The sequence below is a fragment of the Tachypleus tridentatus genome, chromosome 13 (assembly GCF_004210375.1).
Source record: "Tachypleus tridentatus isolate NWPU-2018 chromosome 13, ASM421037v1, whole genome shotgun sequence".
Classification (NCBI taxonomy): domain Eukaryota; kingdom Metazoa; phylum Arthropoda; class Merostomata; order Xiphosura; family Limulidae; genus Tachypleus; species Tachypleus tridentatus.
Window position 1 is genome coordinate 175,476,833 of NC_134837.1, and position 12,747 is coordinate 175,489,579.

Genomic DNA, 12,747 nt, shown 5'->3' on the forward strand with positions numbered 1-12,747 from the left:
TTGTGTTTTAACTATTCTTTGATATTCTATAGATTATACATTATGACTCTAAACTACAAAATAAATTACAATCTGGCTAACTAGAATAAAACGTTTAAACCAGACTAAATTCGTTTGCATAAAGAGTGGGTGTGTTTGCTACTGAATTTATGAGCATACCACCTTTTCGTCCACATATTACTCCAGATAAAGACGGATAAATGAGATCGCTTTAAAACATCTTCAACATAATATTCCTTACGTTTTAATAAAACAACAACAATGTGAGTAAATTATTATACTTGTAACCTTGTTTGTGCGAAAGGTCCTTTAAAACTTGAGGAACAACACGAATTCGCATTCGTTACGTTAAGCATACAAATTATGTGACAAAGTAAGCGATGGCAAAATTTTATTTTTTAAAATTTAATGGTAATTTTCCCGTGTATTGTAACATATTTGTAATATAATGTTTTTAATGAGTTTCACCTGGCAGTAACAACTACAACTTCTTTTGGACACCATAAAAATTATTTTGATAGTTTACAGTCTTACTTTCAATATCCTCGAGGTTTTCAAAACACTTTGGCAGTTTTGGAATTGTAAAGAATAAATAAATAAATGTGCTGGAATGATAACCTGCTTGTCAGATGATAAAGAGTAACTGTCGTTAGTTGTTCAATAAAATTACAAAAAAAGTCTTAATTATAATAACTACAACTATCGTTGCTTTTCCAATAAAACCACAAAAAGTACTGACTGTGATAACTGATTTATAATTATCGTTGTTTTTACAATAAAACCACAAAAAGCCTCAATTATAGCAGCTGAACTATAACTATCGTTGCCTTTTCAATAAAACCACACAAAGTCTTAATTATGGCAAATGAACTATAACTATCGTTGTTTTTCCAATAAAACTGCAAAAAATCCTAATTGTGATAACTGATTTATAACTATCGTTATTTTTCCAGTAAAACCACAAAAAGCCTTAATTATGGCAACTGAACTATAACTGTCGTTGCTTTTTCAATAAAACCACAAATAGTGCTAATTGTGACAAATGAACTATAACTACCTTTGTTTGTCCAATAAAACCACAAAAAGCCTTAATTATGACAACTGAATTATAACTATCGTTGCTTTTCCAATAAAACTACAAAAAAATTTAACTGTGATAACTGATTTATAACTATTGTTGTTTTTCCAATAAAACTACAAAAAATCTAACTATGATAACTGATCTATAACTATCGTTGTTTTTCCAATAAAACCACAAAAAGTCTTAATTACCACAACTGAACTATGACCATCGTTGTTCTTATACACAACTATAAAAGTCTCTAATTGCAATTTTTGAGTCGTCGAGACAGTGGTAAGTCTTTGGATTTACACTTCTGAAATTAGATATTCGATTCCCCTTGGTGAATAATGCAAATAGCCTGATGTGGCTTTGCTATACGAAAGAAGCAAACAAACTCAGAGTATTTGAAAAAGCTGTTTTAATTAGCACAATTAGCACACTAACGTTATGGAGAGTCTGGAAGCATCACCCTCCTCCAGAAAATGTATATAGAATAGGTGCTATGAGATTAAACCTGGAAGGAAGTTTGCATGAAATATAGCTTCAACAATTGTATGACGTGTTGACATAAAATCCAAACATCCAATGAAAAGTCAACAAATCATTTTGTTGTGACACAGCGTGAGGAAATAGACCTAAGATAGGTATATTTTTTCATAGGAAAGTACTGTATTATCTACATGTAGAGTATTCATTAATTGTTAAATTATATTACTAATTAGCTAAAATAGTTCACTGAATTTACGTTATGTAAATTCAATTAATGAAAGGTTATCTTAGGGCATGAAAAGTTGCTTCCCTTATATGTAATTGTAAGAAAAAATGCTCATAAAAACTGCAAAACACAAAACTGAAATTTTGTATGAATTTCCCAATGAACCTCCATACCAACTTTGATGAAAATGCATTCTCACCCTACGAAGTGGTTACACGAAGACATAACACACAACATCCGATACTATTTATATATATTTAAACAACCCTGTGCAACAATATTTGTTTTGTTTGTTTGGTTTTGAATTTCGCACAAAGCTACTCGAGGGCTATCTGTGCTAGCCGTCCTTAATTTTGCAGTGTAAGACTAGAGGGAAGGCAGCTAGTCAACTCTTGAGCTACTCTTTTACCAACGAATAGTGGGATTGACCGTTACATTATAATGCCCTCACAGCTGAAAGGGCGAGCATGTTTGGCGCGACGGGGATGCGAACCCGCGACCATCGGATTACGAGCCGCACGCCTTAACGCGCTTGACCATGCCGGGCCTGCAACAATATTATATTAGCTATTTTAATAATTTGCTGTCAAATACATAACATGTAAATAAGAATTTATGATAGTATGAATGTTTATTACTGACTTAATACTTACAGTTTTTATCTGAGAATACTCATGTCTTTATTGTTACATTTATAAAAACATAATTATGTAAAGAGGTATAAAAGTAAAGCAAAAAATATATTTATTCACACTATGTAACAATAGCAACTGTGAACTGAAATGTTTGAAATAATACATTAACAATTGAAAAAAAAGCGTTTTATTTATTTTGTTTTATTTTTGGTTTATTAATAGACAAGCTTTGTTGGCTTTGTTTGTTGATATCGAAAATTTTCAATGTTTTTGCCTTCAAAGGATTTACACTGCAAAAAAAAAAAAAATTAGAAAATTAATAATCCAAAAATAAGATTTGCCCAGTTTTTATTGTTGTTTCTTTAAATACGTAATAAGTTACACTATGAAAGCTTTAACAATTGAAAAATGACAGATCCGTTACACGTGCCATTCAAATTATTGGAATTACAAAAGTAGTAAAAAAGAAAAGTTTGTTTGTTGATTACCGTCATAACTCGCCATCTTTATTGCTAAGCCATTTAACATAACATTATGTTTAGGGACAACAAGTGACCTACTGGTCCATCTCGTCTGTTTCATCCTCTAAACTAAATTAAGACTATTAAATAATGAACTTTCAAAAATCTTAAAGTCAGCCCTTATCAGTGATATAGTTATCAAACTTTCTCTTAAACTTACTTAAATTTACTGCCTACACAACATTCAAAGGCAACTCATTCAAAAGGCCAACTACTCTGTTAGAAAAATAATGCTGTTTTAGCTAAAGATGTGAGTGCGCGATAAGAGTGACGTTCAAACCCTCTAAATTAGGGACAGCAGCGAATAACGTTATTAGCTTTGACATGAACAGAACAAAATACATTCTTAAAATATATCATAAATACAGGCCAAGTTAACGGTTTAAGTCATATAAACGCAATTTTTAAGACAGAGCCAACTGGCAATAGTGGGAACGGAAAATAACAGAGAATCTTAGCACAGGATCGTTAGATTTCGCAACAAAAATAAACCCATAAGATCTAGAAACAAGTCACTCTTTAACCAATCAACGTTATGCAATGCAATTGTATCATAAAAAAAAGCATAATAAGACAAAATCAGAGCCGTAACAACTAGATAGTTTAGCACCTAGTACAGACCATTATACTGTACTCCCACACGACAGACCATTAAATTGTACTCCCACACGACAGACCATTATACTGTACTCCCACACGACAGACCATTAAATTGTACTCCCACACGACAGACCATTATACTGTACTCCCACACGACAGACCATTAAATTGTACTCCCACACGACAGACCATTATACTGTACTCCCACACGACAGACCATTAAATTGTACTCCCACACACATTCAATTCGTCATTTTATACATAATTATAGCCCTGCACAAAATAACAGCAGATATTAAATCGATTAAAAATAGCGAAAATTTCAGATTTTTTGCATTTCTGTTAGTTCGACTAACGATAGAATTTTCTTTCGTAATATGACTGAGCATTAATGTAGACATTCAGGGTTATTGACAATATTAATGAAGCTAATTTGAAAGTTAACATGAAGCACCTCAGTACAGTTATAGCCTGCAGTAACAATACTAGGAAGCCAATAGACATGTTTGAAATAATACTTTACTACAGATATAAATGAAACTGAAACCCTGTAACCCGAGCGCTTTCGAAAGGTGGACTTTTCTTATTCAGGGGCAAACTGAATATAGTCAGTTGTGATGTAATTTCTTTCGTGTTTTTATATTTAATTAATATAACAGAACATAAGTTTACCTAATCACATATGTCAAAGGGGGTAACGTAAGCATTACACAGCGCTTTTGAGGGGAGAATGATAATGGAGAATATTTCTAGTGCGCTATCATGCAGATGTAACGCCACAGTCAGTGCTGGCACAGCAGCTGTTAATGTTACTTTCACAGGAGTGAAAAGTTTCGTAATGATCATTAACTCTGATCAAAGCAAGCTACCTGCATAGGTTAGAAATAACACTTAATAAATAATCTAATACACCAGTCTAACCAAGTGTGTACATTATTTTGAAACAAGTAGTTAGAGTTTATTTATTTATCACTTGAGTACTCTTGTCGTTTTCGATAACTTTAGCCACAATACACATAATAATAAGGTGGAAAGATGCACATCAATAATATTATACAACCAACACATTGTGCAATACTTCTACCCCAAGATTACACATTGAATCAAACAGTTGATGTCTTGTATTTCATCAGATATAACACAACTATCAAACAGAGCTTCCAGTTTACTCATGAAATGCTGTCTCTGTTTTTAATATTTTTTTCACACTATTGTGTCATCTTACAACCAAATCCATCACGGTATTGGAGCAACCATAAAACTTTACAGGCTAGTTTCGACCTAGTCTTTACCTTTACTGGAGTTTCCATCACAGAAACCTGTCACATAGCATTAGAACTTTACATCAAAGACCCTAACCCATTGATATACATTCATAACAGCCACCTAGCTCGGCATGACCAAGTGTGTTAAGGCGTTCGTCTCGTAATTTGAGGGTCGCGGGTTCAATTCCCTGTCGCACCAAACATCTGAGGGTGTTATGATGTTACGGTCAATCCCACTATTCGCTGGTAAAAGAGTAGCCCAAGAGTTAGCGGTGGGTGGTGATGACTAGCTGCCTTCCCTCTAGTCTTACCCTACTAAATTAGGGACGGCTAATGCAGATAGCTCTCGAGTAGCTTTGCGCGAAATTAACAAAAAACAGCCATCTAGCGACCCTTTCAAAAACCAATTTATGTTCCACGATCAAAACTACATATAATTAAATGCTTTAAGTATGGGCAATCTGGTGTCACCAATTCCAGCTAATAATTTTATAACGCAGATTGAATCTCAAGCCATCAGTTCAACTTTATACCCACAGGTATTTAAACGATACATTTGCCGCATTCACACCTACAGAACACGCACGTAACGTTTTCTGTCACATTAACTCCACACACCCAGCTTTTTAATTTCACCAGTAAATACAAAACACACAAACAACTAACATTTCTGAACCTCGATATCACAAGAACTGATATGTTGCTCAAAATAAAAAATCCACGAGAAAAGTCACTCACACCAGATTGTACATTTAGTAAGACTCGGTACGAGAAACAAAACAAAAATTCAGCTCACTGGAAGAAAAACCAATAAACACAGCCACAAGAGTTTGCTCATCCAGCAATCTTAATGACATAGTCAATCGACTAAAACGCTACTCTATCAACGTGAATAAACGCCCTCACAAAAGCCGTCAAAATAATTATATACAGTAACAGTAATCAAGAACACAGTAGATAGTCAACCAACAGTCCGAGAGTGAATGAAACAGTTAATAACAAAACTGCTGCATTCCTTGTATTCCAGATATCAACGCCAAAATAACTAACATTTAGAAAAAACTTATAACCAAATATAATATTCTAGTGAACATCAAATTCATCCAAAAACAAGATAGCATATTGAAATGTATAACATGTAAACACTTATCTGACAAACATAATACTAACATCATTTATCAAATAGACTGCAATAACTACCGTTATTTCTATATCGGATAAACAAGGCGAAATATTGAATTAGGTTCAATGAATACAAAAATCACTGTTTTTAAACATTGCGTTTCAAATAAACACAACATAAACAGAGAAAACACTAACATAAAGAAACAAATGTAAAAAAATGAAATATTAAAGAAGCTCTTCTATTAGGAGGACTTAAACCTACATTAAATCAACACCAAGAAATACTTCTATAGCTATATTAATTACTTTATTAAACATTGGGCCCCGGCATGGCCAGATGGTTAAGGCACTCGACTCGTAATCCGAAGGTCGCGGACTCGAATCCCCGTCACACTAAACATGTTCCTCCTTTCGGCCATGGGGCGTAATATTATGACGGTCAATCCCACTATTTTTTTGGTAAAAGAGTAGTCCAAGAGTTGGCTGTGGGAAGTGATGACTAGACTAAATTAGAAACGGCTAGCGCAGATAGCCTTCGTGTAGCTTCTCATGAAATTTAAACAATCATTAAGCATTAACTACCATTTATAATAAATACACTGCTGGCCAAAATCTTAAGACCAATGAGCATAAAGAAAAAATATGCATTTTGCGTTGTTAGACCCAACCAATTATTTGAGTAGAGCTTCGAAAGATGAAAATAAAAAAAATAAAAATAAAAAACCTTTCTAGCATTTAATAGGGAAAATGTGAACACTGTGAAATTAGCCTAAATACTAGCTGGTCAAAAGTTTAAGACCATACCAAAAAGAAGTCCTAAACAAGGTAGGAAATGCCCAACAAGAGGTGTCAGTTGTGTGTTGCACGGCCGTCAGTGCGAAAAACTTCAAACATTTGTTTGGTATGGTCAATATAAGTGTTTGCAGAAGGCTGGCTGAAATATTATTCCAAATGGTGGAGATGGCTTCACGAAGATCATGTACTGTTTGGAATTGACATCCATTTCTATAGACATCCCTTGTCATCCACCCCCAAACATTTCCAATGAGGTTTAGTTCGGGCGAACAAGCTGGATGGTCTAAAAGAATCACGTTATTCGCCATGAAAAAGTCCTTTGTCCTGCGGGCATTGTGGATTGCAGCGTTGTCCTGCTGAAAGATCCAGTCATTTCCATACAAGCGAGGGCCTTCAGTCAATAAGGATGTTCTCTCCAACATGCCAGTGTAGCCAGCTGCTGTTTGACGCTCCTGTATAACCTGAATCTCCATTGTTCCATGAAAGGAAAAAGCACCCCACATCATGATGGAACCTTCTCCACTGTGTCGTATAAAAAATGTCTCCGGTGAGATATCCTTATCGTGCCAGTGACGTTGGAAGCCATCTGGACCATCCAGATTAAATTTTTTCTCATCAGAGAACAAAACCTTCTTCCACTTTTCTACGTCCCATGTTTGGTGCTTCTCAGCAAAGTTTAATCGAGCTGTTTCGTGGTGTGGAAGGAGGCGTGGCCTTTGACGACATTTACGGTTTTTAAAGCCTTTCTCTCGTAGATACCGTCTTATTGTTCTTGAGCTGCATTCTGCATCCGTAGGGCCTTAATTTGGTTCGACGATCGACTGGTGTCTTACTGGATAACCCGTCGAATCCTCCTGCTCAACGCTGGCAAAATTTTCTTGGGCCGACCACTTGAAATTCTCGTTCCGTATCCCTCAGGGTCTTTTAATAAATTTGCAAGAGAAGTTTTACTACGCCCAATCTCACCAGCGATGGCACGTTGAGAGTGACCTTGCTTTTGCAGCTCGACAATTCTGCCACTTTTGAACTCTGTCAACTTTTTAGACTTTGCCATGTTTTTACTCAATGTAACACAGGAGATGTCAGTGGGAGATGTTGACAACGCTAATGCTTGAACATAAATGGCTACATTTCGTTACGTGTTCACCGATTAACGCTTCGTTTCAGTATGGTCTTAAACTTTTGACCATCTAGTATTTAGGCTAATTTCATAGTGTTCACATTTTCCCTATTAAATGCTACAAAAGGTTTTTTATTTTTATTTTCTCTTTTCTTATTTTCATCTTTCGAAGCTCTACTCAAATAAGTAGTTGAGTCTGACAACGCAAAATGCATATTTTTTCTTTATGGTCATTGGCCTTAAGACTTTGGTCAGCAGTGTATATACAACGCCTCCTGCGAAACTGTCATCTCCATAACACGTGATCAAAATTGGCCACTTTTCACATATAATTCTTAACCTGGTTATGAAGTGAAGAGTTCAGAATGCTGTTACTTATTTTGTATTTTAAATATAACTTCTTAACACTCATATAAGGTGCACCTACTCTATAGTTATTTATTTCAATTTGGTTCTTTGTCACCATGAATTATATTTATCTTTATAACACATTAGTTCACATTACTTACTTGGTCGCCCTAAGAACTTTGTTTCGCCTTTTCTTTCGTAAGTCATTTAATGTAATTCGTTATTTGCAAATTTATTAATGAAAGCTTTTTCCAAAAACTAAAGCCTAAACGAAGGTACATTTACGATCAATGGTTGATTGATTTAACTTTTCAAAACAAATTCAGTAAAAGAAACATTAAAGTAACCACCCACAATAACTTTTTTCTCCGTCTTGTCCGTTCAAACAAATAGCTCATTGTCTGGTATTTAAACAAGTTCCAACCTTGCGGCACAACGTGGCTCCTGTTTCAGCCTTGTTTGCAATAATTCAACAGAAACCTACAGAGATGTTGCGTCTGTAATTCCTCATTAGTGTATGTACCAAGTCACGTGTTTCGTTTATCTGGTTATGATTTTGTTTTTAAGATCGATTTTCAAATAAGATTTTTGACATTGATATGAACATTTCAATGATTTAATGTCATTCATTAGTCAGTAGTAGCACAAAGCAAGTAGTAGTTAATTTAGTGAAAAGCTACAAAGTAGGATATCTACACTCTGTTCATCATGGGGAAATATAGTAAGTGCAACAACATTGTGTGAAATATTGCGTTACTACCTTTTATTGTATTCCTACAAATAGTAGAAATAAAATAGAACTGTTGGTTATCCATTTACTATGAGTCCACTGGTGGGTCAGCGACAAGTTGACGGACTTAAAACTCTAAAATCAGGTGTTCGTGGACTCGGATTTTCCTGTTAAATTGAGATACGAAACTAAGTTACATATTAATAAAACTATGAATAAAACTTACAAGATGTTGTAAATAAAACTGAAGTTAAAACTATGATTAATGTTTTATACCGTGTAATAAGGAAAGCTAAATTTAAAACAATGATTAATTTTTATAAGATGTAATAAGGAAAGCTAAATTTAAAACAATGATTAATTTTTATAAAATGTAATAAGGAAAGCTGAATTTAAAACTATGATTAATGTTTTATAAGATGTAGTAAGGTAAGCTAAGTTTAAAATTATGATTAATGTTTTATAAAATGTAATAAGGAAAGCTGAATTTAAAACTATGATTAATGTTTTATAACATGAGTAAATATATTTCAAAAGCTAAAGCTAGGTTTATATCAAACAAGAATTCTTATCCATAGCCACAAATAAATATGCAAAATCATGTATAAATATTAACTCTTGCTGTAAGAATCAAATGATTTCTTTTCACTTGTTTTTTGTTATACAAATAACTTTTGATAAAGTTCAAACTAAAACGTAAATTACAACTTAAATTATATATGAATGCAAAAAATAAGACCAATCAGAAGTAGGTAATCTCATAAATCAACATACAAGAAAACTGAAACTTGTAATGGTGTTCACTGAAAACATCCGATTAATATGTGGACTATGTCGAATTGATATTTGTTTATTCAACGATAATAGCTAGAATATGTCAAGAAATATTTATTTACTGCATGGTAAAAGATAGAACTTGTTTATGCGTACATATTTATTCTACGATAACAGCAGGAATATGTCCAGGAGATGTTTATTTATTGTTAATTAATAGTTGAGAAATGTCTAGGAGTACTGTTTTATTCCATGCATGGAAATATCTGGTATATGTCTAGATTCTAGGGTGTTCCAGTATTGGGGTCTTATATCTCTCTCTGACTGATTGTTTGTTGTTAAATCCAAAACTAAACCACAGGCATCCATGCTCTGCCCATTGCAAGTATCAAACCCCGCTTTTCAGCTTTATAAGTCCTTATGCTCACCGCTGAGATACCGAGGTGAGATGGGGAACCACCCTAAGCTTTCATTTTATAACTGTCTCTCTTTTTTTTTTTTGCAATTTTGGTTATTGTAAGTTTTTTGTAGGATTATACTCGAACTTTTTTCTGTATGTTTTTTTTTCTATTTGTGAGCTTTCGTCTTCTGTACGAAAACCAAAGGTTCGAAAATAAAAGTATTTTAACATATACTTTAATTCTATGTATTAATTTACCTACATTATTAGTCTTAACAAAACAATTATTGTAAGTTTTGTCAATTTTGATATATTTCAGTGTTTTCTCACTACCATTGTTGTCCAGGCCAGACAGGGGCGGGCCCACTGCTTTTCAACAGCAACAGTAACGTATTACTTCATTAAAGATGGCTCGATTGTGATAAAGTGCCGACCTCATAGTTGTGCTATCTTTAAAATACAGTTTAAAAATATGCCATTTTGATATTGATTTCTCGATTCCCTTTTAATAATTCGAATCCCTGTCGCACCAAACATGCTTGCCCTTTCAGTCGTGGTGGCGTTATAATGTTACGATCAATCCCACTATTCGTTGGTAAAAGAGTAGCCCAAGAGTTGGCGGTGGGTGATGATGACTAGCTGCCTTCCCTCTAGTCTTACACTGCTAAATTAGGGACGGCTAGCGCAGATAGTCTCGTGTAGCTTTGCGTGAAATTCAAAAACAAACAACTCTTTTAATAAATTTGAAATACAGAACAACAATTAGTAGAAAACTAGAATCGATTTTTCTCTTTTGGGGGGGAGGTGTATAGACAAATTTCATCCAGTGAGTTTCACAGACATTAGTTGTATAAATCTTCACCAGACTTTCGTTAAAGTTTTCTTTGAAAAATTACATATTTCGCTTATTGCTGAAACCATAACCCATACACTTCACAAAATTTTGTGCGAATTGTATTATAAAGATGTAGCAGTAACTATAAAATAACATTATGTGGTGTTTTACTGAGTTACTTTAATTTAGCAGTAACTATAAAATAACATTATGTAGTGTTTTACGGAGTTACTTTAATTTAGCAGTAACTATAGCATAACATTATGTAGTGTTTTACTGAGTTACTCTAATTTAGCAGTAACTATAAAATAACATTATGTAGTGTTTTACTGAATTACTTTAATTTAGCAGTAACTATAGCATAACATTATGTGGTGTTTTACTGAGTTACTCTAATTTAGCAGTAACTACAAAATAACCTTATGTAGTGTTTTACTGAGTTACTTTAATTTAGCAGTAACTATAAAATAACATTATGTAGTGTTTCACTGAGTTACTTTAATTTATTCTCCTTCTTTCTGTCTCCAATTACATGAGCACAACTTTTACAGAATGAAATTATTTGTGTTGTAAGTTGAATTACGTGTGTTTGTGTTTTTCTTATAGCAAAGCTACATCGGGCTATCTGCTGAGCCCAACGAGAGGAATCGAACCGCTGATTATAGCGCTGTAAATCCGTAGACATACCGCTGTATTAGCGGAGGACAAGTTTAATTACGTTAATTTACAGCAAATATTTCTCTCAGTCAGTACTGCCTGCCATCTATTTTTTGTAAAACGAAGTAGTGAAAATAAATTTATTTTAGAGGTGGCTCAATAAAACAGAAAGTTACAGACTGGTAAGTTAAATATTTTGATATAACAACGAGCATACTTTAATAACTACAAATAATTGACACCTTCTGGTCTTTAGCAGAAGCAAATGCAATGGCTTAATTTATGAGTTTAGGTTAAGCCATTAATATTTAGCCTGTATATATATATATATATATTTATACCTCATTTACTATCAATATAGGGAAGACATATAAAAATTCTACGCTTTCCTTAAAAAAAAAAAAACGTTTACTGAATTATTAATTATTGTTCCTTGAAGGTGTTACATTTTGTAATTGTCTTCAGGTGCAAAAATGTGTTTAATGTAATTATAACACTAAATTATTTTGTGTAAAACTAAGAAATCGTTGTATGTAAGAATGTTTATATCTTCTTTGAGCTACCACGTAGGTAAAACGAATTTTTTTCTTTCATCTTCTGAACTTGAATTTGAAGAATGCTTCGAGCTATTAGAGTTTTTATAGATTTGCTTCTCTTGAAATATTCGTCGCGAAAGACGTACTTATTTCTTTGAACTGCTTCATGCATCAGGGATTTTTAGCAATAGTACCCGCTTCAAAATCACATAACTATGTACTTACGTCCAAGAACATGCATCATTATAGAAAAAAAAATTGAACAGGTACACGTCAGTTAGGGACCTGTAAAAAGTAGTTTTACTGTATTTTGAAAAAAAAAAGACATTCCTGGTGTTCACTCGAGTCTCAATAATAAAAGGAATTTAACAATATTCTTCGTACTGTATGCTGTTTTATTACAATAGCTTGATGTAACTGTTCCACTGGATAATAGAGTTTATCTATTCTAATAGTTATCTCTACTCGAAATAGATAACTCAGTGGATTTGAGAGCACTGCTCAGTTTCTTTAGCTCTCTTAGATTCATTTGTGATTTTTTTTCTCTAATCTTAAAAATATTATAGAGATAATGGTACAAAGCCGATTAAAAAATTGTGAAACATAAGCAATGTTTAAAAGGTCCAAA

At 33.5% G+C, this 12,747-nt stretch overlaps 1 long non-coding RNA gene across 1 annotated transcript; it reads left to right on the plus strand.

The window, feature by feature from the left end:
• Positions 1-8,801: 8,801 nt before the first annotated feature.
• Positions 8,802-11,750, plus strand: LOC143238118 (uncharacterized). Its single transcript, XR_013020419.1, has 3 exons — positions 8,802-8,908; positions 9,973-10,134; positions 11,533-11,750. It is a non-coding gene; the product is annotated as an uncharacterized LOC143238118 (long non-coding RNA).
• Positions 11,751-12,747: the final 997 nt, after the last annotated feature.